Source organism: Sminthopsis crassicaudata, chromosome 2, assembly GCF_048593235.1.
Source record: "Sminthopsis crassicaudata isolate SCR6 chromosome 2, ASM4859323v1, whole genome shotgun sequence".
In the NCBI taxonomy this organism is placed as follows: domain Eukaryota; kingdom Metazoa; phylum Chordata; class Mammalia; order Dasyuromorphia; family Dasyuridae; genus Sminthopsis; species Sminthopsis crassicaudata.
In genome coordinates this window covers 559,768,707-559,791,003 of record NC_133618.1, presented here as the reverse complement: position 1 = coordinate 559,791,003, position 22,297 = coordinate 559,768,707, and positions in this window count along the sequence as shown.

Sequence of the window (22,297 nt, the reverse complement as noted above, 5' to 3'; positions counted from 1 at the left end):
ATGAACAGGAAGACGTTTTTTTTTTTTTTTTTTTTTTTTTGTCCCTGGCATTTTCCTTAGAAATAACCCACATCACTTCACTTTTCTGATATTCCCTCAGCCCTAGATAGACATGTCAGGGCTAACTTCTTGGGCCCACTTTTCTAAGGAAATAAGAAAGATAAGACATTAATATTTATCTAAACAAATTTCAGGGAGTCATGAAAATGTACATATTCAGTTCAGGTTATGAATCTTTCCAATACCATGTCATATCTGAGATATAGCCTTACTTTTACAGGCTAGATAACAGCCATCACCTATCTCAGCAGAATTGTAGTTGGTCAGTCTACCAATGATTTCCTCTAATTACTTTGTCACCAGTTGTACACATTGTGTATAATTACCACACCCTTGTAATGTCTATCTGTACAAGTCTGATCACAGTATCTTTCAATTCACTTATTTTATTCTTTAGCTGATTCTGTTATTTGGTTGTCCCAATCCCTTATTGTATTATCCAAAAAAGGAAGAGGAAGAGAAAAAGAAAGAACAGTAATAAGTCTAGAAAATCTGTGCCTTTTGTATAATCATCTCCTTCATAATTAATTGATTTTTTCCAAACATTCTAAAATAATTTTAAACCATACTTCTGTACATGACTCAATTCTATTATTAACTAATCTCAGAGATATTTAATTGAATTTTAGCATAAATTGGTATCTAAAATAATGATAGAGTAAAAATAATTTGAAGGGTTTTAAACTGGACCCCAGGTATTTCTAAATAGATTTTATATAATTTATATAATGCATATTTTTGTTGATTGAATCTTTAAATTTGATTTTTGTCTGAAGTCAATGATTACTAGCCCTCTTTTTTTCCCTATAAATTCTATTCCTTATGATTGTTATTGTGTGTGTATTTTATTTTCTACTTTAATTCTGTTCCTTTACTTGTTATGCTGTTACTTAATATCCCTCTACCTATGAAGCCCTTCCTTATTTTCTTCCCCCACCTTTTTCCTTCCTCTTTATCCTATTACCTTTAATTTACATACCTTATTGTATTCCTTAAAATCTATACAACCTTCTATTCTATTCTATAATACCTTATCCTATTCTCTCTCCTTATTTCTTTATAAATTTTGGAGGGTGCTAATGCCTCTGTTGGTTCTTCCTCTATACCTCATTCATATAGCATAATTACTATTTTTGTTTTTTTCCTAGAGATCTTTGCTTTTTAGAGTTAGATCATTCTCAGTTCTGCCCCAATCTTTTTTTTGGATTGCTCAATTACTTATGTCAACCTTAGACCTGGTTTATATTTCCACATATAAAACATAAAACAGTTGGTTCTTGTTTGATCCCTTGAAATTAGCTTTTGATGTTGGCTCTTATGTGTTAAATTTTCTGCTGAGTTCAGGTTTGTTTGGAACAAAATCCTGAAAATCTAAGAGGTTATTGAATGTCCATTTTTTTTTTCATTTAATATTATACTTGATTTTTCTGGATATTATATATTTTTTTGGCCACAGGCCTAGTTATTTTGATTGACAGTATATAGTACTATGATCTGCAGTGTTTTATTGTAGATGCTGATAAATCCTATAAAATTTTAATTGTAACTCCAGCATATTTGAAATGAGTTTTTGCTTATTCCTTCTAAAATTTTCTCTTTGATCTGGAGGTTTTCAAATTTAGCAATAATGCTTCTATGTTTTCCTTTTAGAAGCTCTTTGAGATAATGATTGGTGAATTTTTTTTTTTTTTCTATTTTCTATTTTCCCTGTTCTGTCACTCCAGAACAATTATTCTTGGATTATTTCTTTAAATATTTTGTCAAGATTCTTTTAGATTATAGTGTTCAGATAGTCCAATTATTTTCATATTTTCTCTTCTTGATCTGCTCTCTATATTTATTGTTTTTCTTATAATATGGTTTACCTTATCTTCTATTTTTTTCATTCTTTATATTTTGTTTTGTTATTTCTTGGTATCTTCAACCTTCACTGGCTCTCCCTTTGCCCAATTCTAATTTTCAAAGAATTATTTTCTTCTTTTAGACTTTGGATTTCCTTTTCTATTGTTTGACTTTCTTTTAATAATCTTATTTTTCTTGGAAGGTTCATTTATTTTGTATTTTAAAAGTTTTTCCTCACTTTCTCCTTTGATTTTTAAAGTGGGTTTTTTCCTAGTTTTTCCATAAATTCTCTTGGGGCAGGTAATTATTTAACATTACTTTTTGGGACAAGAGAAGTTTTTATTTCTTTCAATGTTTTCCTCTGAAAACGAACCATTTCCATAGTAAGTTTCTATAGTTAGATTCTTTTTTGCTTGCTCATTTTTTTTAAAAATGAGAACTTATTAATGTAAACACCTCTAGAGGTGGTGGATGGTCCCTTTAGTTTCATTGCAGCTCTCCCATCTGATCTGGAATCCCAAACCAAGAACTCCCTATTTCTGCCCCACTGCAATGTCCCTGCCCCACTGTTTTAGCACTCACTGAATATGTGGGTAAGTTGTGTCTCAACAGCCCAGATGGGCTTGGTGTTCCTTATCAGTCAAGATTCCCTCAAAATTTTGGAACTTATACCCCAATTCCCCATTCTATTGGATAGATGAAAATTCCTATGTTTAGGACTGAGGCTTCTCAGATTAACAGAAGAGGAAGTAAATTTCTTAAATAGTCCCATTTCAGAAAAAGAAATAGAACAAGCTATTAATCAACTCCCTAAGAAAAAATCCCCAGGACCAAATGGATTTACATGTGAATTCTACCATCAGTTTGTACAAGTCTTTCCAGGTTTTTTCTTAAAATTCTGTTTATTAAAGAATACTGTCCCAGTACATTCATACACCATTATTTGTTCAGCCAATTCCCAAATGATGGGCATTCCTTCAGTTTTAAATATTCAAATATTATGCCACTTTAAAAATGGCTGAAAAATGTCTAAAAATATTTTGCACATACAGAACCTTTGCCTTTTGTTATGATATCTTTGGGATTCAGATCTAGTAGCTGTATTTCTGGGTGAAAAGTATGCACAGGTTGGTAGTTTTGAAAACAGAATTCCAATTGTTCTGTATGATTCGGTCACATCACAACTCTGCCTGTGGTGTATTAGTGTCCCAATTTTCTAACATTTTCTCCAATATTTGTCATTTTTTTTGTCATAATGGCCAATCTGATAGATGTGAGGTGATATCTCAGATTTGTTTTAATTTGTATTTGTCTTTACAAAAGTGATTTAAAATTATTCTTCATATATTTATAGCTAGCTTTAATTTCTTCATATGCAATTCATAACTACTTGTATTCTTATGAATTTGAGTTACTTCTCTATATATATGAGAACTGAGGCCTTTATCAGATACACTTGCTATAAAGTTTTTTTTCAGCTTTCTGCTTTCCTTCTTTTTTATGGTTAAATTTTTTAAAAAGTTATTTTCTTTTTAAAAAATTTTAAATATATTTTAAAGCTTTTTATTTACAAGATATATGCATGGGTAATTTTACAGCACTGACAATTGCCAAGCCTTTTGTTCCAATTTTCCCCTTTTCCCCCCCTCCCCCCTCCCCACATGGCAGGTTGACCAATATATGTTACATATGTTAAAGTATAAATTAAATACAATATATGTATACATGTCCAAACAGTTATTTTGCTGTATAAAAAAAATCGGACTTTGAAATAATGTAGAATTAGCCTGTGAAGGAAATCAAAAAAGCAGGTGGACAAAAATAGGGGTATTGGGAATTCTATGTAGTAGTTCATAGTCATCTCCCAGAGTTCTTTTGCTGGGTATAGCTGATTCAATTCAATACTTCTCTATAGGAACTGATTTGGTTCATCTCATTGTTGAAGATGACCACATCCATCAGAATTGATCATCATATAGTATTGTTGTTGAAGTATATAATGATCTCCTGGTCTTGCTCATTTCACTCAGCATCAGTTCATGTAAGTCTCTCCAGGCCTTTCTGAAATCATTCTGTTGGTCATTTCTTACAGAATAATAATATTCCATAATATTCATATATCACAATTTATTCAGCCATTCTCCAATTGATGGGCATCCACACAATTTCCAGTTTCTGGCCACTACAAAGAGGGCTGCCACAAACATTCTTGCGCATACAGGTCTCTTTCCCTTATTTAAGATCTCTTTGAGATATAAGCCCAATAGTAATACTGCTGGATCAAAGGGTATGCACAGTTTGATAACTTTTTGAGAATAGTTCCAAATCATTCTCCACAATGGCTAGATGTATTCACAATTTCACCAACAATGTAGTAGTGTCCCTGTTTTCCCACATCCCCTTTAACATTCTGCATTATCTTTCCCTGTCATTCTAGCCAATCTGACAGGTATGTAGTGGTATCTCAGAGTTGTCTTAATTTGTATTTCTCTGATTAATAATGACTTGAAGCATTTTTTTCATATGGCTAGAAATAGTTTCAATTTCTTTGTCTGAGAATTGTCTGTTCATATCCTTTGGAGAATGGCTTCATTTCTTATAAATTAGAGTCAATTCTTATATATTTTGGAAATGAGACCTTTATCAGAACCTTTGACTGTAAAAATGTTTTCCCAGTTTATTGCTTTCTTTCTAATCTTATCTGCATTAGTTTTGTTTGTACAAAAACTTTTCAATTTGGTATAATCAAAATTTTCTACTGTGTGATAAATAATGGTCTCTAGTTCTTCTTTGGTCATAAATTCCTTCCTCTTCTACAGGTCTGAGAGGTAAACTATCCTATTTTTCTCTAATTTATTTATAATCTCTTTCTTTATGCCTACATCATGAACCCATTTTGACCTTATCTTGGTGTACGGTGTTAAGTGTAGGTCAATGCCTAGTTTGTGCCATAATAATTTCCAATTTTCCCAGCAATTTTTGTCAAACATTGAGTTCTTATCCCCAAAGCTGAAGTCTTTGAATTTGTCAAACACTAGATTATTAAAGTTATTGACTGTTTTGTCCAGGTTTTGAACATGACCTATTCCATTGATTAACTGGTCCATTTTTTAGCCAATACCAAATGGTTTTGGTAACCATTGCTTTATAATATAATTTTAGATCTGGTACAGTTAGGCCACCTTCATTTGATTTTTTTTTCATTAATTCCCTTGAAATTCTTGACCTTTTGTTTTTCCATATGAATTTTGTTGTTATTTCTAGGTAATTAAAATAGTTTTGGGGAGGCTGATTGGTATAGTGCTAAATAAATAGATAAGTTTAAGTAGAATTGTCATTTTTATCATATTTGCTCACCCTATCCAAGAGCATTTGCTATTTTTCCAATTGGTTAGATCAGACTTAATTTATGTGCAGAGTGTTTTGTAGTTTTGCTCATATAGTTTCTTATTTTCCCTTGGCAGATAGATTCCTAAATATTTTTTACTATCAGTAGTTAGTTTAAATGGAATTTCTCTTTGTAACTCTAAGTGTTGGGTTTTGTTGGTGATATATAAGAATGATGATGACTTATGTGGGTTTATTTTGTATCCTGCAACTTTGTTAAAGATGTGAATTATTTCTAATCTTTTTAGTAGAATCTCTGGGGTTCTCTAAATATAGCATCATATCATCAGCAAAGACTGATAATTTGGTTTCTTCATTACCTACTCTGATTCCTTTAATCTCGTTCTCAACTCTTATTGCCAAAGGAAGCATATTTAATACAATATTGAATAGTAATGCTGATAGTGGGCAGCCTTGTTTCATTCCTGATCTTACCAAGAATGGTTACAGTTTATCCCCGTTACATATGATGCTTACTGATAGTTTTAAATAGATGCTATTGATTATTTTAAGGAAAATTCCATTTATTCCTATACTCTCAAGTGTTTTTAATAGGAATGGATGTTGGATTTTATCAAATGCTTTTTCTGCATTTATTGAGATGATCATGTGGTTTTGTTAATATGGTTATTAATATGGCCAATTATACTGGTATTTTTCCTAATATTGAATGAGCCATGCATTCCTGGTATAAATCCTACTTGATCATGGTGTATCATCCTGGGGATGATTTTTGCAGTCTTTTTGCAATATTTTTTTTTAATTTTTAAATTAATTTTATAATTATAACATTTTTAATAGTATATATGCATAGGTAATTTTTTACAACATTATCCCTTGTACTCCCTTCTGTTCCAAATTTTCCCCTCCTTCCCTCTGTCCCCTCCTTTAGATGGCAGGCATTCCCATACATATTACATATGTTATAGTATATCCTAGGTACAGTATATATGTGCAGAACCGAATTTTGTTGTTGTTGTTGTTGTTGCAAAGGAAGAATTGGATTTGGAAGGTATAAATAACCTGGGGAGAAAAACAAAAAATGCTAACAGTTTACACTCATTTCCCAGTGTTTTTTCTCTGGGTGTAGCTGATTCTGTCCATCATTGATCAATTGGAATTGGATTAGCTCTTCTCTATGTTGAAGATATCCATTTGCATCAGAATACATCTTCATATAGTGTTGTTGTTGAAGTGTATAAATGATCTCCTAGTTCTGCTTATTTCACTCAGCATCAGTTCATGTAAGTCTCTCCAAGCCTCTCTGTATTCATCCTGCTGGTCATTTCTTAGAGAACAATAATATTCCATAACATTCATATAATATAATTTACCCAACCATTCTCCAATTGATAGGCATCCACTCATTTCCCAGTTTCTAGCCACTACAAGAAGGGCTGCCACAAAAATTTTGGCACATACAGGTCCCTTTCCCTTCTTTAGTATTTCCTTGGGATATAAGTCCAGTAGTAGCACTGCTGGATCAAAGGGTATGCACAGCTTGATAACTTTTTGGGTATAATTCCAGATTGGTCTCCAGGATGGTTGGATTCTTTCACAACTCCACCAACAATGCATCAGTGTCCCAGTTTTCCCACATCCCCTCCAACATTCATCATTATTTGTTCCTGTCATCTTAGCCAATCTGACAGGTGTATAATGATATCTCAGAGTTGTATTAATTTGCATTTCTCTGACCAATAGTGATTTGGAACACTCTTTCATATGATTGGAAATGGTTTCAATTTCATCATCTGAAAGTTGTCTGTTCATATCCTTTGATCATTTATCAATTGGAGAATGGCTTGATTTCTTCTAAATTAGAGTCAATTCTCTGTATATTTTGGAGATGAGGCCTTTATCAGAACCTTTAACTGGAAAAATGTTTTCCCATTTTGTTATTTCCCTTCAAATCTTGTTTGCATTAATTTTGTTTGTACAAAAACTTTTTAATTTGATGTAATCAAAATTTTCTATTTTGTGATCAATAATGATCTGTAGCTCTTCTTTGGTCACAAATTGCTTGTTCCTCCACAAGTCTGAGAGGTAAACTATTCTATGTTCTTCTAATTTATTTATGATCTCGTTCTTTATGCCTAAATCATGGACCCATTTTGATCTTATCTTAGTATGTGGTGTTAAGTGTGGATCCATGCCTAGTTTCTGCCATACTAATTTCCAGTTTTCCTAGCAGTTTTTGTCAAATAATGAATTATTATCCCAAAAGTTGGGATTATTTGGATTTGTCAAAGACTCAATTGCTATTTTTATTCACTATCTTGTCCTGTGAACCTAACCTATTCCACTGATCAACTAGTCTATTTCTGGTTTTGGTGACTGCTGCTTTATAATATAGCTCTAGATCAGGTACAGCTAAACCACCTTCATTTCATTATTTTTTTATTAATTCCCTTGAAATTCTCGACCTTTTGTTCTTCCATATGAATTTTGTTCTTATTTTTGCTAGGTCATTAAAATAGTTTCTTGGGAGTCTGATTGGTATAGCACTAAATAAATAGATTAGTTTAGGGAGTATTGTCATCTTGATTACATTTGCTTGGCCTATCCAAGAGCACTTAATATTTTTTCCAATTGTTTAAATCTGACTTTATTTTTGTGGCAAATGTTTTGTAATTTTGCTCATATAATTCCTGACTTTCCTTTGGTAGGTATATTCCCAAATATTTTATACTATCGACCGTTATTTTGAATGGAATTTCTCTTTGTATCTCTTGCTGTTGGATTGTGTTGGTAATGTATAAAAATGCTGAGGATTTATGTGGATTTATTTTGTATCCTGCAACTTTGCTAAAGTTCTGAATTATTTCTAATATTTGCTAATATCTTGTTTGAGATTTTAGCATCAATATTCATTAGGGAGATTGGTCTATAATTTTCTTTCTCTGTTTTCAACCTACCTGGTTTAGGTATCAGTACCATGTCTGTGTCATAAAAGGAATTTGGTAGGACTTCTTCATTCCCTATTTTTAAAAATCGTTTATATAGCACTGGGGCTAATTTTTCTTTAAATGTTTGATTGAATTCACATGTAAATCCATCTAGTCCTGAGGATTTTTTCTTAGGGACTTGATTAATAGCTTGTTCTATTTTTTTTTGTTTGTTTGTTTTTGAAATGGGACTATTTAAGCATTTTACTTCCTTCTCTGTTAATCTGGGAAGCCTACATTTTTGGAGGTAATCGTCCATTTCACTTAGGTTATCAAATTTATTAACATAAAGTTGGGCAAAGTAACTTCTTATTATTTCTTTAATTTCCTCTTCATTGGTGGAAAGTTCTCCCTTTTCATTTTTAAGACTAACAATTTGGTTTTCCTCTCTCCTTTTTCTAATCAGATTTACTAGAGGTTTATCTATTTTATTGTTTGTTGTTTTTTTTTTTTTTCATAAAACCAACTCTTAGTTTTATTTATTAGTTTAATAGATTTTTTTTTTACTTTCAATATTATTAATTTCTCTTTTTAATTTTAGAATTTCAAGTTTAATATTTGGGGGTTTTTAATTTGGTCTTTTTCTAGCTTTTTAATTTGCAAACCCAATTCATTGATCTTCTCTTTCTCTATTTTATTCAAGTAAGCCTCTAACATATAAAATTTTCCCTTATTACTGCTTTGGCTGCATCCCACATATTTTGGTATGATGTCTCATCACTGTCATTACCTTGAGTGAAATTATTAATTGTCTCTATAATTTGCTGTTTCACCCAATCATTCTTTAAGATGAGATTATTTCGTTTCCAATTACTTTTTGGTCTATTTACTCCTAACTTTTTGTTGAATGTAGTTTTTATTGCATTGTGGTCTGAAAAGTAAGCATGTACTATTTCTGCCTTCTGCATTTAATTTTGAGATCTTTATGTCCTAATATATGGTCAATTTTTGTATAGGCTCCATGGACTGCTGAGAAGAAAGTATACTTCTTTCTGTCACCATTCAATTTTCTCCAAAGAGCTATCATATGTAATTTTTCTAATATTCTATTTACCTCTTTAATTACTTTCTTATTTGTTTTGTGGTTTGATTTATCTAATTCTGAGAGTGCAAGGTTAAGTTCTCCCATTATTATAGTTTTGCTGTCTATTTCTTTTTGCAACTCTCTCAATTTTTCCTTTAGGAAGTTAGATGCTATACCACTTGGTGCATATATGTTTAGTATTGATATTGCTTCATTGTCTATGCTACCTTTTAGCAAGATATAGTTTTCTTCCTTATCTCTTTTAATTAGATCAATTTTTGCTTTGGTCTGAGATAAGGATGGCTACCCTGGTTTTTTTTTTTTTTTTTTTTTTTACTTTACCTGAAGCATAGTAGATTGTGCTCCAGCCTTTTACCTTTACTATGTATGTATCTTCCTGCTTTCAATGTGTTTCCTGTAAACAACATATTGTAGGGTTCTGACTTTTGATCCAGTCTGCTATCCTCCTCCGTTTAATGGGAGAGTTCATCCCATTCACATTTACAAGTAAAATTACTAATTCTGTATTTCCTGCCATCTTATTATCCCCAGATTATGCTTTTCTTTTTCTTGCCCCCTCCCAACCCTCTTTCCCAGTACTAAACTTATATGTCCCACTTGTATCACACTACTCACCCTCTTTAGTATCCCTCCCTCTTGCCTTTGAATCTCTTCCCCTTTTTTGCACCCTTCCCTTATTGCTCTTTTACTTTTCCCTTTTCCTCTCCCCCTTTTTAATGAGGTGAGAGAAAATTCTCTGTAAAACAAATATGTTAATTATTTTTCTCTTTGCGCCAACTGTGATGAGAGTAAGATTCACACAATGTTCCTCCCCCTCTCCAAATTCCCTCAGATATGATAGGTTCCCTTTGCCTCTTTGCGGCATGTATTTTCCCTCTTTTTATCCCCCTTTTCCCTTTTTCTGACATCCCCTTTCCATTTCTACTTCCCCTTTTTATGTAATGTCAGTAAAATCAAATTATACATGTAGTCTTATTGAGTCTTTATGGAGGCAGCCAGATCTTGAGTGATCCTTATTGTGGCACCTCAGTATTTGAATTTTTGTTTTCTGGCTACTTGACATATTTTTTTCCTTAGTCTGATAGTTCTGAAATTTGGCCAAAATATTCTGTGGATTTTTTTTTTTAGGGTCTTTTTCAGAAGGTGTTTGATGAATTCTTTTAATGCCAATTTTACCTTCTAATCTAATACCCCTGGGCAGTTCTCTTTGATGATTTCCTGTAAAATAGTATCTAGGCTCTTTTTTTCAACATAATTTTTGGGAAGTCCAATAAACCTCAGATTATCTCTCCTAAATCTATTTTCCAGGTCTGTTGTTTTTCCAAGTAGATATTTAACATTTTTCTCTAATTTTTCATTTTTTTGGTTTTGCTTGACTGATTCTTGATGTCTCAATGAGTCATTCATTTCAATTTGTTCATTTCTGATTTTCAATGAGTTATTTTCTTCATTAGCTTTTTTACTTCTTTTTGTATATGTCCAATTTAATTTTTAAATGAGTTGTTTTGCTCTATGGATTTTTTTTCCATTTCACTATTTTTAGTGAGTTATTTTCTTTTTCCAATCCACAAATCCTACTTTCCTGTGATTTCTTTACGTTTTCCAATTCACAAATTCTGTTACCCTTATTTCCTGGGAATTCTTTACTTTTTTCTAATTCACCTTTCAGGAAATTGTTACTCTCTTGCATAGCTTCTCTTTCCTTTCCCCATTTTTCTTCTAACTCTCTTTTGAGATTTTTAATGGTCTCTTCTAGGAGAGTGTTATTTGGGGTATTGTCTGGAGGCTGTCTCTTGGGGTTGAGAACCTGCTCTCTTTCTGTATAGAAGCTATCGATTGTCCTTTTGATTTTTTTTACTCATTTTTAAAAGCCTATAGGGTCTACCTTCAAGGCAGGGAATTTACCAGCTTCCTCTGCAAAGCAGGGATAGGTACCAGCTGGCTAAAGAGAGTGTCCAGGTATAGGAGTGCTCTGTGAAAGAATTCCCCACCTCCATGGGAAGTGATTTAGACCTGATTGCAGGGTGGAGCAGTGATAAGTACCCAGTGAAGAACCCTGCTGTGTAGATTGGCAACTGCCTTGGGGCTAGAGACTAGGCAGTGAAAGTGTCACTGCCCCAAGCCAAAGCCTGCTGTGGGGCTGTAGGTGTTAGCAGCTGACCAACAAATACCCCAGCACAACCGGAAGTGTCTCTGCCCTGAAGCATAGTAGTGCTGCGGAATTTCTATTGCCCCAGGCTGAGCCCCACATTGTGCAGATTTGAGGCTGCCCCTGGCTGTGCCCCTCTGCTATGCAGATTTGGAACTGCCCAGAGGAAAAGCTCTGTACTGCAGAATGGGGCCTTACAGCTATGTTGTAGTCTGTGCTGAGTCACTTCCAGTTTTGGGTGGGTATAGCCAGCTCCTGTTAGTATCTGGCATTTTTTAGAGTACTCTCTTCCCTTGGCTCTAATTTCTCTGCTGGTCTGCTGCTTTATAACCAAGGCAGAGCAATCAGCCTATGCCAGAGTCGTCTCTGTACCTTTTCTAACCATAGAGGCCACTCTGCCCCCGGTCTGCTCTGTTTGCCAGCCTCTCCCACCTCCAGGTTTGCTCTGATCTGCTCCAGCCCCTCAGGACAAACCTTTTCTGATGAACTTCCAGATTATCTTCGACTGGTAAGTTGTACTTCTAGTCTTAGTGAATTTTGCCAGTCAAGTGCTATTTTTGAGGCTGAATTTAATTATTGTTCTGAGGTATGAGAGAGGCTCAGAAAGTCACATGTGCCTTCTCCACCATCTTGGCTCCATCCCTCTGCTTTCCTTCTAACCTTGCTTTCATTGGCTTTGTTTATACAAAAAATTTTTAATTTAATGTCATCAAAATAATTATTTTGCACTTTGTAATATTCTTTATCTATTGTTTGGTCATAAATAGTTTCCCTTTCCATAAAACTGATAGATTATTCCTTGATCTTTTGTTTTGCTTATAACATCTAATATTCTCTTTATCTCTCTGATTTTGTTCTTGTTTTTTGGTTGGATTTATTAAATTATGAGAGGAGATCATTAAGGTCTCCCAATAGTATAAATTTCCTATTTCTTCCTGTAATTTACTTAACTTTTGTTTTAAAAAATGTGGACGCTATACCACTTAATATATAGGTTTAATATAATAATATAACTTAATATAATAGGTTTAATGCTGATATTTCTTCATCGTCTATAGACCTTTTAGCAGGAGGAAGTTTCTTTCCTTATTCTTTTAATTAGATCTATTTTTACTTTTACTTTTACTTTAACTGAGATGGAGTGCTATATCTATTTTTTTCTTTATTGCTTTTTAATTTTACTTTTGCTGAAGCATAATGTATTCTGTGCTAACCATCTGTCTTTACTAAGTGTCTGTCTGTTTGCTTCTTGTGTATTCATTATGAACAATATATTGTCAGATTCTGATTTTTTTTTTATCCATCCTGCTATTTGCTATATCCCATTTTTATGGGAGAGTTTATCCCATTCACCTTATTTTTCTCCTTGAGTTTTGAAAATCAAATTTTTGGTTCAGGTCTTGTATTCTCCTTATGAAAGTTTGAAATCTACCTATTTTGTTGAATGACTATTTTTCCCTTGATATATTATACTTAGTTTTTGCCAAGTAAATGATTCTTGATTGTAGTCTTAGCCTCTTTACCTTCTGGAATATCAGATTCCATGACTTCTGAATTTTTAATGTTGCAGCTTCCAGTTCCTGTGTAATTGTGATTGTGATACCCTGATATTTAAAATGTTTCTTTTTAGAAACTTGTAGTATTGTTCCCTTGACCTGATAGTTCTGGAATTTATCTATAATATTCCTTGGAATTTTTGTTTGGGGATTTTTTTTTCCTGAGGTGATCAGTAGCTTTTTTTCAATGCTTATTTTAATACCTGCTTCTAGGCTATTAGGACCATTTTTTAAAAAATAATTTTTTGAAAGACACTGTCCAGGTCCTCCTTTTGATTATACCTTTCATGCAGTCCAATAATTCTGTTTCAATCACAATACCGGTTGTCACTGTTCCCTGACTCCTCAGGAAGGCTGAGAGCCCTTAGGGGAGATGGGGAGTTGAACCAGACATTGTTAGCAGGTTCCCTCTGAGCTAAAGGGTCTTACACTTCACCCAGACTTTCCCCACTGTCTGTGACCCTCTACATTATCTATAATGTACAAGTTGCATTTCCTTTTTTTCCTTAAGCATCAGGACTATTCTGCAGTGCTAATAGTATCAGAGCTAATATATATGACCTACTTATTTTGGATACAAATATCACTTTGCATATGTAATGCTATGCTACCATAGTCTAGTAAATTAATTCTTCAGTTGCCTAGGCAATTATCTATGAGCAAAGTAGCTACTGATCTACATTGATCGATAGAATTTCCTCATCAGAAATTCTCTATAGCAATGAGGTATCTGGTCTGGTTTAATCTTATGCTACATATTATTATTAAGGAATAAACCATATCCTTTTTACTCAACAAAGAAGAAAAATTAGTAACTTTTTGATGACTTTTTATAGCTGACAGTTATATCCTTTTATCTAGATGACAGACATATTACATGAGTTGATTCTTGGTTGCCCAAGTCCTCTTGATTCTATCTCCAGAAAGATCTTTTCTTTCTTCTACTTGTCAATATTCTAGTAGAAGTATTCATGACTGTGAAATATTCTCACAGGTACTCTTAATAGTTACTTATATTGACTTCTAATGTACCCATCTCCTTATGGCCAGCGTAATTACTCTTCCTTATATCTAGATATAATAATGTTATTCCAAATCACCGTCACTCCATGTTAAAACTCTTCAATCTCCCTATTATTTAGAGAATAAAATTAAAAATCTTTAACCTGACGTTCAAGGCTTTCCCCTTTTTTGACTTATCTAACACCACTACATTTTCCTCCCATTTTTTTAAAAAACGAAAGCTTTTTATTTTTCAAAACATATGTGTGCCACAAACATTTTTGCACATTTGGGTTTCTTTCCCTTCTTTAAGATCTCTTTGGTATATAAATCCAATAGAAACACTGCTGAATTAAAGGGAATGCATGATTTGATCATCTTTTGAGCATAGTTCCAAATTGTTCTCTCGAATGGTTGGATTTGTTCACAATTACAGTAGCACTGTATTTGTGTACCAGTGTTCTTACATTTCCTCCAACATTTGTCATTATCTCTTCCTGTCATTTTAGCCAATCTAAGAGGTGTAGAGGGGTATCTTAGAATTGTCTTAATTTGCATTTCTCTGACCAATAGTGATTTAGAGCACTTTTTTATATGACTAGAAATGATTTCAATTTTTTCATCTGAAAATTGTCTGTTTATCTCCTTTGACCATTTATCAATTGGAGAGTGGCTTGAATTCTTACAAATCTGAGTCGATTCTCTCTATATTTTAGAAATGAGGCCTGTATCAGAATCCTTAAATGTAAAAGTGTTTTCTCCCAATTTATTGCTTCCATTCTAATATTAGTTGTATTAGTTATATTTATACAAATTTTTTAAACTTAATATAATCAAAATTATCTATTCCTTGTTAAATGAGTTCCATCTCTTCTTTGGTTACAAATTCCTTCTTTCTGCACAGATCTGGGAGATAAACTATCTTATGTTCTTCTAATTTGCTTATCATATCACTCTTTATGTCTAAATCATGAACCCATTTCAACCTTATCTTGGTATATGGTGTTAGGTATATGTCAATACCTAGTTGCTGTCATACTAGTTTCCAACTTTTCTAGCAGTTTTTGTCAAATAGTGAGTTATTCCCAAAGTTGGGGTCTTTGCTATAGTATATAGATTGCTATAGTTATTGAATATTTTGTCCTATGAACCTAACCTATTTCTTAGCTATTACCAAATAGTTTTGATGACCACTGCTTTATGATATAGTTTTAGGTCTGGCACAGCTAGGTCAACTTCATTGGCATTTAAAAATTAATTCTCTTGAAATTCTTGACCTTTTGTTCTTTCAGATAAATTTTGTTATTATTTTTTTTAGATCTATAAAATAATTTCTTGGGAGTTTGATTGATGTGGCACTAAATAATAGATTAATTTAAGTAATATTGCCATTTTTATTATATTCACTTCATCTACCTGTGAACACTTGATATTTTTACACCTGAGTAGATCTGACTTTATTTGTGTGGAAAATGCTTTGTAGTGGTGTTCATATAGTTCCTGACTTTCCCTTGGCAGATAGATTCCCAAATATGTTTTACTATTTACAGTTATTTTGAATGGATTTTTTTTTCTTATTGTTGTTGCTGCTGGTCTTTGTTTATAATGTACAAAAATGCTGATGATTTATGTGGATTTTTTTGGTATTCTAAAACTTTGCTAAAGTTGCTAATTGTTTCTAGTAATTTTTAGTAGATACTCTAGGATTTGTTAATTATACCATCATATCATCTGCAAAGAGTGATGGTTTGGTTTCCTAATTAGATACTCTTAATTCCTTTCATTTCTTTTTCTTCTCTTATTGCCAAAGCTAACATTTCTAATACAATCTTTTTTCTTTTCAATGAATTGGTTTCTTTTTCATATTTTGAAGGAGTCATATGCTTTTTTCATTTCATGAAATCTATTTTGTAAGGAGGTATATTCTTTTCCCTTTTCATCATATCTATTTTTAAAGGAGTTTTCTTCATAGATTTTTTTTCTTTTCTACACTCTCTTGAAAAGATTTCATTTCCTTTCCCCATTTTATTTCTAACTCTCTTTTAAGATTATTTTTTGAAATCTTCCAAGAAAGCCTTGTGAAATGGGGATCAGCCCATATCATCCATTGGTGCTTTATCTGGAGTTGATTTGTTTTCAGGAATCTCAGGGTATGAGGTCTGTCTTTCTCTCTGTCCATAAAAGCTATCTATGGTCAGAGTTCTTTTTGCTTTTTTTCTCATTTTTAAAGGGATGAGATCTGCTTTTAAAACAAAGGGGTAACAGCCACTTTAATTTGCTCTGGGGCACCTCTCCTGACTTTCAGTACTGGGAAATCTTAACCAGGCAGTTTTTTTTTTTTCAGGGCTCACTAGCTTAAATTTACCTTTTGTATTTGCTTTTCTGTGTCTTACAGCAAATCTGCTAAACCATCCACTTGCAATCAGGACAGAATAGCCTAAGAGCCTCACAGTAGATTTCTAGGTGTGTGAATGTCCCAATGCCATGACTCCCTGCCCCAGCTCCCTGTACTGTGGTCTGGGCTCAGCAGACTGTCCACCTGCATGATTGAAACAGACCTATTCTGATGTTCTTCCAAAATATCTTCTGAAAATGTGTTGCACTCCAAACATTTTGGGTTCTGTCATCTCAAAACCAGTTCAGAGGCTTAATCTATTGTTGGTTTGAGAGAAGGTTGGATGAGGTCTGATAGAAATGTGTCTACTCTCTGCCATTTTGAATCTGCCCCTGATATTTTACATTTTCTTCCATGTTTTTATTCTATTGAATTTATTTAATGGATTCTTGATCTCATAGACTCATTAGCTTCCATTTCCCCAATACTAACTTTTATAGTATTGTTTTTCTGAATTTACTTTTGTTCTTTCTTTTATTTTTCCTTTGTCCAGTTGTCCAACTCTTTAAGGCAGGAATTCTCAAACTACGGTCCGCAGGTCAGATGAGGACGTTTATGTGGCCTGCCTGGTTATGGCAAATGGGCTGAGGGGCGGAGACAGAGTGTGAGTTTTTGTTTTTACTATAGTCTGGCCCTCCAACAGTCTGAGGGACAGTGAACTGGCCCCCTATTTAAAAAGAGGACCACTGCTTTAAGGTATTGTTTTCTTCAGTGGCTTTTTGCATTTCCTTTTCCATTTGGTCAGTTCTACTTTTTTGACAATTCTATTTTAAGCAGTTTTCCTAGCTATTTTTCACAATTCTCTTCCACCACACTCATTTCTTTCCCCAATTTTACTTCTATCTCCCTTATATAATTTAAGCTCTTTTTGAACTCCTCTGTAAGATCTTTCTGGGCTTGAGACCATTTCCTATTTTAACAAAGATTTTAAAAGTGGTAAAATTTTCTTTTCCATTTCCAAAATTTAGTAATAAATGCTCTTTAAATTAGTAGTTGTGTTAAATGTTACTTCAACCTCACAAAAATGTTAAACAAAATTCAATTTACATTATTCATGACCAAGAGTGTTGGAATAACTAGGAAAGCTGCTGGAATACAGGGAAGCCACCTACCAGTGGCTGCTGGAAGTCCAACCCAGAATAGATCTCCTCTTGTGAGATGATGATACAAGGAGACTAAAAGGCAGTTGTTGTTCTCTGACCTCTCTGATTGTGAGATGATGATACAAGGAGACTGAAAGGCAGTTGTTGTTCTTTGACCTCTCTGACTGAGAGGCTGTTGCGTTGTCTGACCTCTCTCCTCTTCCCTTTGCCTTGAATGTATCTCATTCCCAGTCCACAACACATGTGTCAGCAAAGGCTGCCTTGCAACTCCTTCAAATGTTATGATTCACAGCTGTGGAGGTTCTTGGAGAATTGACCTGTCCCTTAACACAAGAGAGTTTTATTGAAAAATATTTTATAATTACCAAATGTCATATGGATAGTGACCACAGAAAAGATGAAAACTTTCAGAATCTCTTTGGTTGCTTTCATTTAAGAAACATACTTCTCTGGGTCTGTAGGTTATATATAAACACAATACATACCTCCAAAGATAGATATGAGAATATATTTGGATATATACACATATGTTTTATGTATATACAAGTATATGTGTTTATGAATGTAAGTTTATATATTTATGTACACATAAATATATAAAGATATATATACCCATATATGTGTATACATTTTCACACACATCTATATCTATTAAATGTATATATGCCTGTAGAAATAGAAAAATAGAGCAGCTCCTAATACATTTAGGTGTACTGGGTGTGTTAAGCAAACAGGTACAAATTTTATTCACTGACCTCCTTAAAAACTACCAAGTTTCTTGTATCACTACTTGAGAGGAGAAATAGTATGGTTTAGTGGAAAGAACTCTGTTGAGAGATTCTGGAGGCCAAGGGATATGCTATAATTCTAGCTCTGCCAATAACTAGCTGTGATCATGTTCTTTAACTTTATCTCTGAACTTTTGGGGCTTGGCTTACATGATTTCTGAGGTCCTTCCCACATCTAAAATTCTGCCTTTCTGATCTTTCAGAGAGAATCCAGTTCTCCAATACTAATATTTAATGTGCACTAAATAAAATATCCTTATAATTAGTCCCCTATGTTAATAAATAAACTCTTCCATACACCATGCTAAAACCCTCCCTTCCAAAAATGAGAATACTTTTATTATAAAAACAAAATTTATAAGTTCACAGGCACACACATATCCTTGCATTATTTCCAGAATGACATAATTCTGAAATAGACTGGATTGAACTCAGAATATACATCTGGCATTAGAATAAATTGTTATAAAGTGTCTTCCTTTGCAGCTTTTAAGTCAAGAATAGAATATAATAATTTCAGGATGGTTTGACTACAATCAGTATTGTCAGGGCAAGGTATTGATAAAAAAGAAGAGGGCTGGATAGCAATCCCTGTTTAGGTACTTCATAGTTATGAGACAATGAGAAAGCAATTTGATGACTTTGTTAGTAGGATAATGGATAGAGCATAGTGCCTTAATTTTAAAAGAACTGAATTCAAATCTGGTATCACACACTTATTAGCTGAATAATTGTGGACAAGTCATTTAACCTTATTTGCCTCAGCCTTCTCATCTGTAAAAGAAGCTGAAAAAGCAAATGACAACTCACTCCAGCTTTACCATGAAGCCCAAATGGAGTCATGAAGAGTTACACATGACTGAAACCAACTGAACAATAAATCCTGTCTTTCCTCATCTGTATAATAATAATTTTGCCATGCTTATCTCACAGCATAAAAATATAAATCGTAAAGCACCGTATAATTGAAATCTATCATTGGTAATAGAAGGAGAGTGATGGGCTGAGGTTTTCTCTAGCCTTCAGTTAGCAAGAGTGGATAGTATTATATGTAGAAAGTCAGGAAAGCCTGAATTCCAATCCTAAGATACCAATTAACTGTTTGTGTCATTTAACTTCTATGGCCAAGTTTTACTAGCGCTAAAATGAAGGGGTTTGATTCAATAGCCTATCATGTAGTTTCTAGTTCTAAATCTCTGGCTCTCTGAGTTTAGTTATAAAGTATAAAATATTCTGGATTTGGAGTCAGCATCCCTGAGTGAATCTAGTTTTTACTATTCATTCTCTATGTAATATTGAGCTTGACTTCTCACCTCACTGGGCCTGTTCCATCATCTGTAAAATTAGTGGACTCAGTGATCTTTGGTATAATCCAGTTCTAGGATCCTATAATAGAGATTTAACCAATTCATATTTCTCATGTTAAAGATCTCCTTATACTGTAATTTAGATTGAGTCTGCTTAGAGATATTAAAGAAAGCTCCAAGAATTTTTCTTTATTTGTAATGTCTATTACTGAAGTTAAAACACTCTATCTTAAAGTAAATATCTATCTTCCAATTCTTACCCTTGCTTTCCTACTTAATGTTGTTCTGTGCTTGAAGTAGAGACTTTAGAGAATCTTTGGGTCTGTCTGTGGCTGAAGTTTTCTTTTTTCGTTCTATTGTCTCTCTTTTTAACTTCCTCTATTACTACTGCTAATATCCCCTCTATTGCTAAACAAAATTTTCCAGATCTATTCTACTTGATTTGCTTCATTGACTGTTATAAGTGTCTTTTAGATGGGAAAAAGGCAGTATAATAATCCTTCTATTATGGTGTATAGTTTGGCAAGGTATCATTGCAAGGATAGCTTTAGTAACTATGTTCTCCATTGTAAATTGACTTTTTAAAAAAATTTCATCTCTGTGATTAGTAAAGTGTAGTCTAATCTAGGGTTAGCTAGATAAGTAGTTTAGTGTAATTTGACCTCTTACCTATCAAGATAGCTTAGGCCTAGACAGGAAGTTGCAACAGTGAACTAACTAGTTCTGTACAGAAGAGAAATCTTAAACAAAGCAGCAGGGTTTGAGTGAGAAATGGCAGCAGTTGGGCCAATTCTTGGCATTTCAGAAAAACGAGGATGACAAAAATTTGCCTAAAGTGTCCTTGGTTGTTTATATTACTGCTCTTCAAGTATCTAGGTCTCTGGAGTCTGTTTCCTTTCTCCATCCCATCCTGGCTTGTGTCCTGCAGTATTCCTTGCCCCATGCTATGGCAACATCCACTTACACACCTAAAAGTGTCCCAATTCCTATCACTGAAAGAAAGTTATTTGAGAAGAAAGTGAATCTCTGGTTCTTTTGCCAAGGCTGTATTTGAGAGGATAGAAATGGTGTCTAGTATCCTGAAGCAGAACTCAGAATAAATATATGTGATTAGTATTTTATTATGTATTTAATACATATTGCTTTATGAATCATGTTAGGAGAGAAAATGTAAAGGTCTTGAATTGTGAGGGTCCGTCTGCTCAATTATAATCCTTCTCTGGGAGGAGATCTGTAAAATATTTTCCTTCTGTGTGCAGGTTTCTTGGGAGCTCTGAATCTCCTCCAGCTCTTGTCCTTTCCGCCCAGAGTCAATTCTCTCAGACCCAATGCTGCCTTTCTTTTATTCTCCCAGAGAATAGGCATGTGAGAACTCAACGGGGAGTGGGGAAATACTTCCACCAATGAACTTGCTCCTCTTAGAATTCCTAAGGTGTAAACTCTCTTTAAAGGCCCGAACTAAAGGTCTGAGCCAGAGAACTGTCAAGTCAACCTGAGTTCTCACCTTGTCACTGTCCAGACAACCTGAGTTCTCACCTGGTAATCCTAACAAGAAAAATCAGAATAAAAGGGAAAAAAACATGGTAGAGATTAAAAAAAGTGAACATATGATGTGTTGATTTACATTCAGTCTCAGATCTGTTTCTGGGTGAAAATGGCATTTTTTTTCTAATCACTGAGCCACTGAGAACCAAAACTTTCATAGTTGATCATCACACATTCTTGCTGTTATTGTGTCCAATGTATTTCTGGTTCTGCTTGTTTCACTCAGCATCAATTAATGTAAATCTTTCCAGGCTTTTATAAAATCAGTTTGTTCATCATTTTTTATAGAATAATAATATTCAATTACCTTTGGGTACCACAGTGTGTTCAGCCATTGCCCAATTGATTGGCATCTACTCCTTTTCCAATTCTTTGCTCATGTAGTTAGTTTTTATTATTTTATGTACTGATTCAGGTATATTATGGATTAAATAAACTTTTGTGGCTTGGTTTTAAAAGTTTTTCTCCATTTATATCATTGAGAAAAATTCATTCAAAATTCCAAATAATCTTATTAGTAAATTCTTAGACTACCTTCACAAATTATAGCTTGCATGTTATCTCACTTAATCCTCTTGACTTTGTGAATCAATCCATCATTCAACAAGTATTAAGTACCAACTATAGATATATTGAACATCTAAGTAACAGTGATAGAGCACTAGTCTTGCAATCAGGAAGTTTCATCTTCATGAATTCAAATCTGGTTTTAAGCACTTACTAGCGGTGTGATTGGGCAAGTCACTTAACCCTGTTTCCCTCAGTTTCCTCAATTATAAAAGGAGCTGAAAAAAGAAATAGCAATCACTGTAGTATCTTTTTCTTTGCCAAGAAAATACCAAATGGGGTCACAGTTAGATCAATTACTCAATAATAACTACAATAGATGTAATACATATTACATTCTTCTACCACATTGACAAATTAAGAAGCTGAGCTCAAAAAAAAACTTTACTATACTCCCTCCTTTCAAAATAATCATTCCCCTCAAATATATATTAAAAACAAATTTTTAATATTTGTTTATTTTAAAGTTTTGAGTTCCAAATTTTATCTATCCTTCCTCAGAGATGGTAAATAATCCAATATAAATTATATATGTTCAATCATGGAAAACATTTCCAAGTCAATCATTTTGTAAAAAGAAGAAAGAGAGACAAAGAAAGAAGT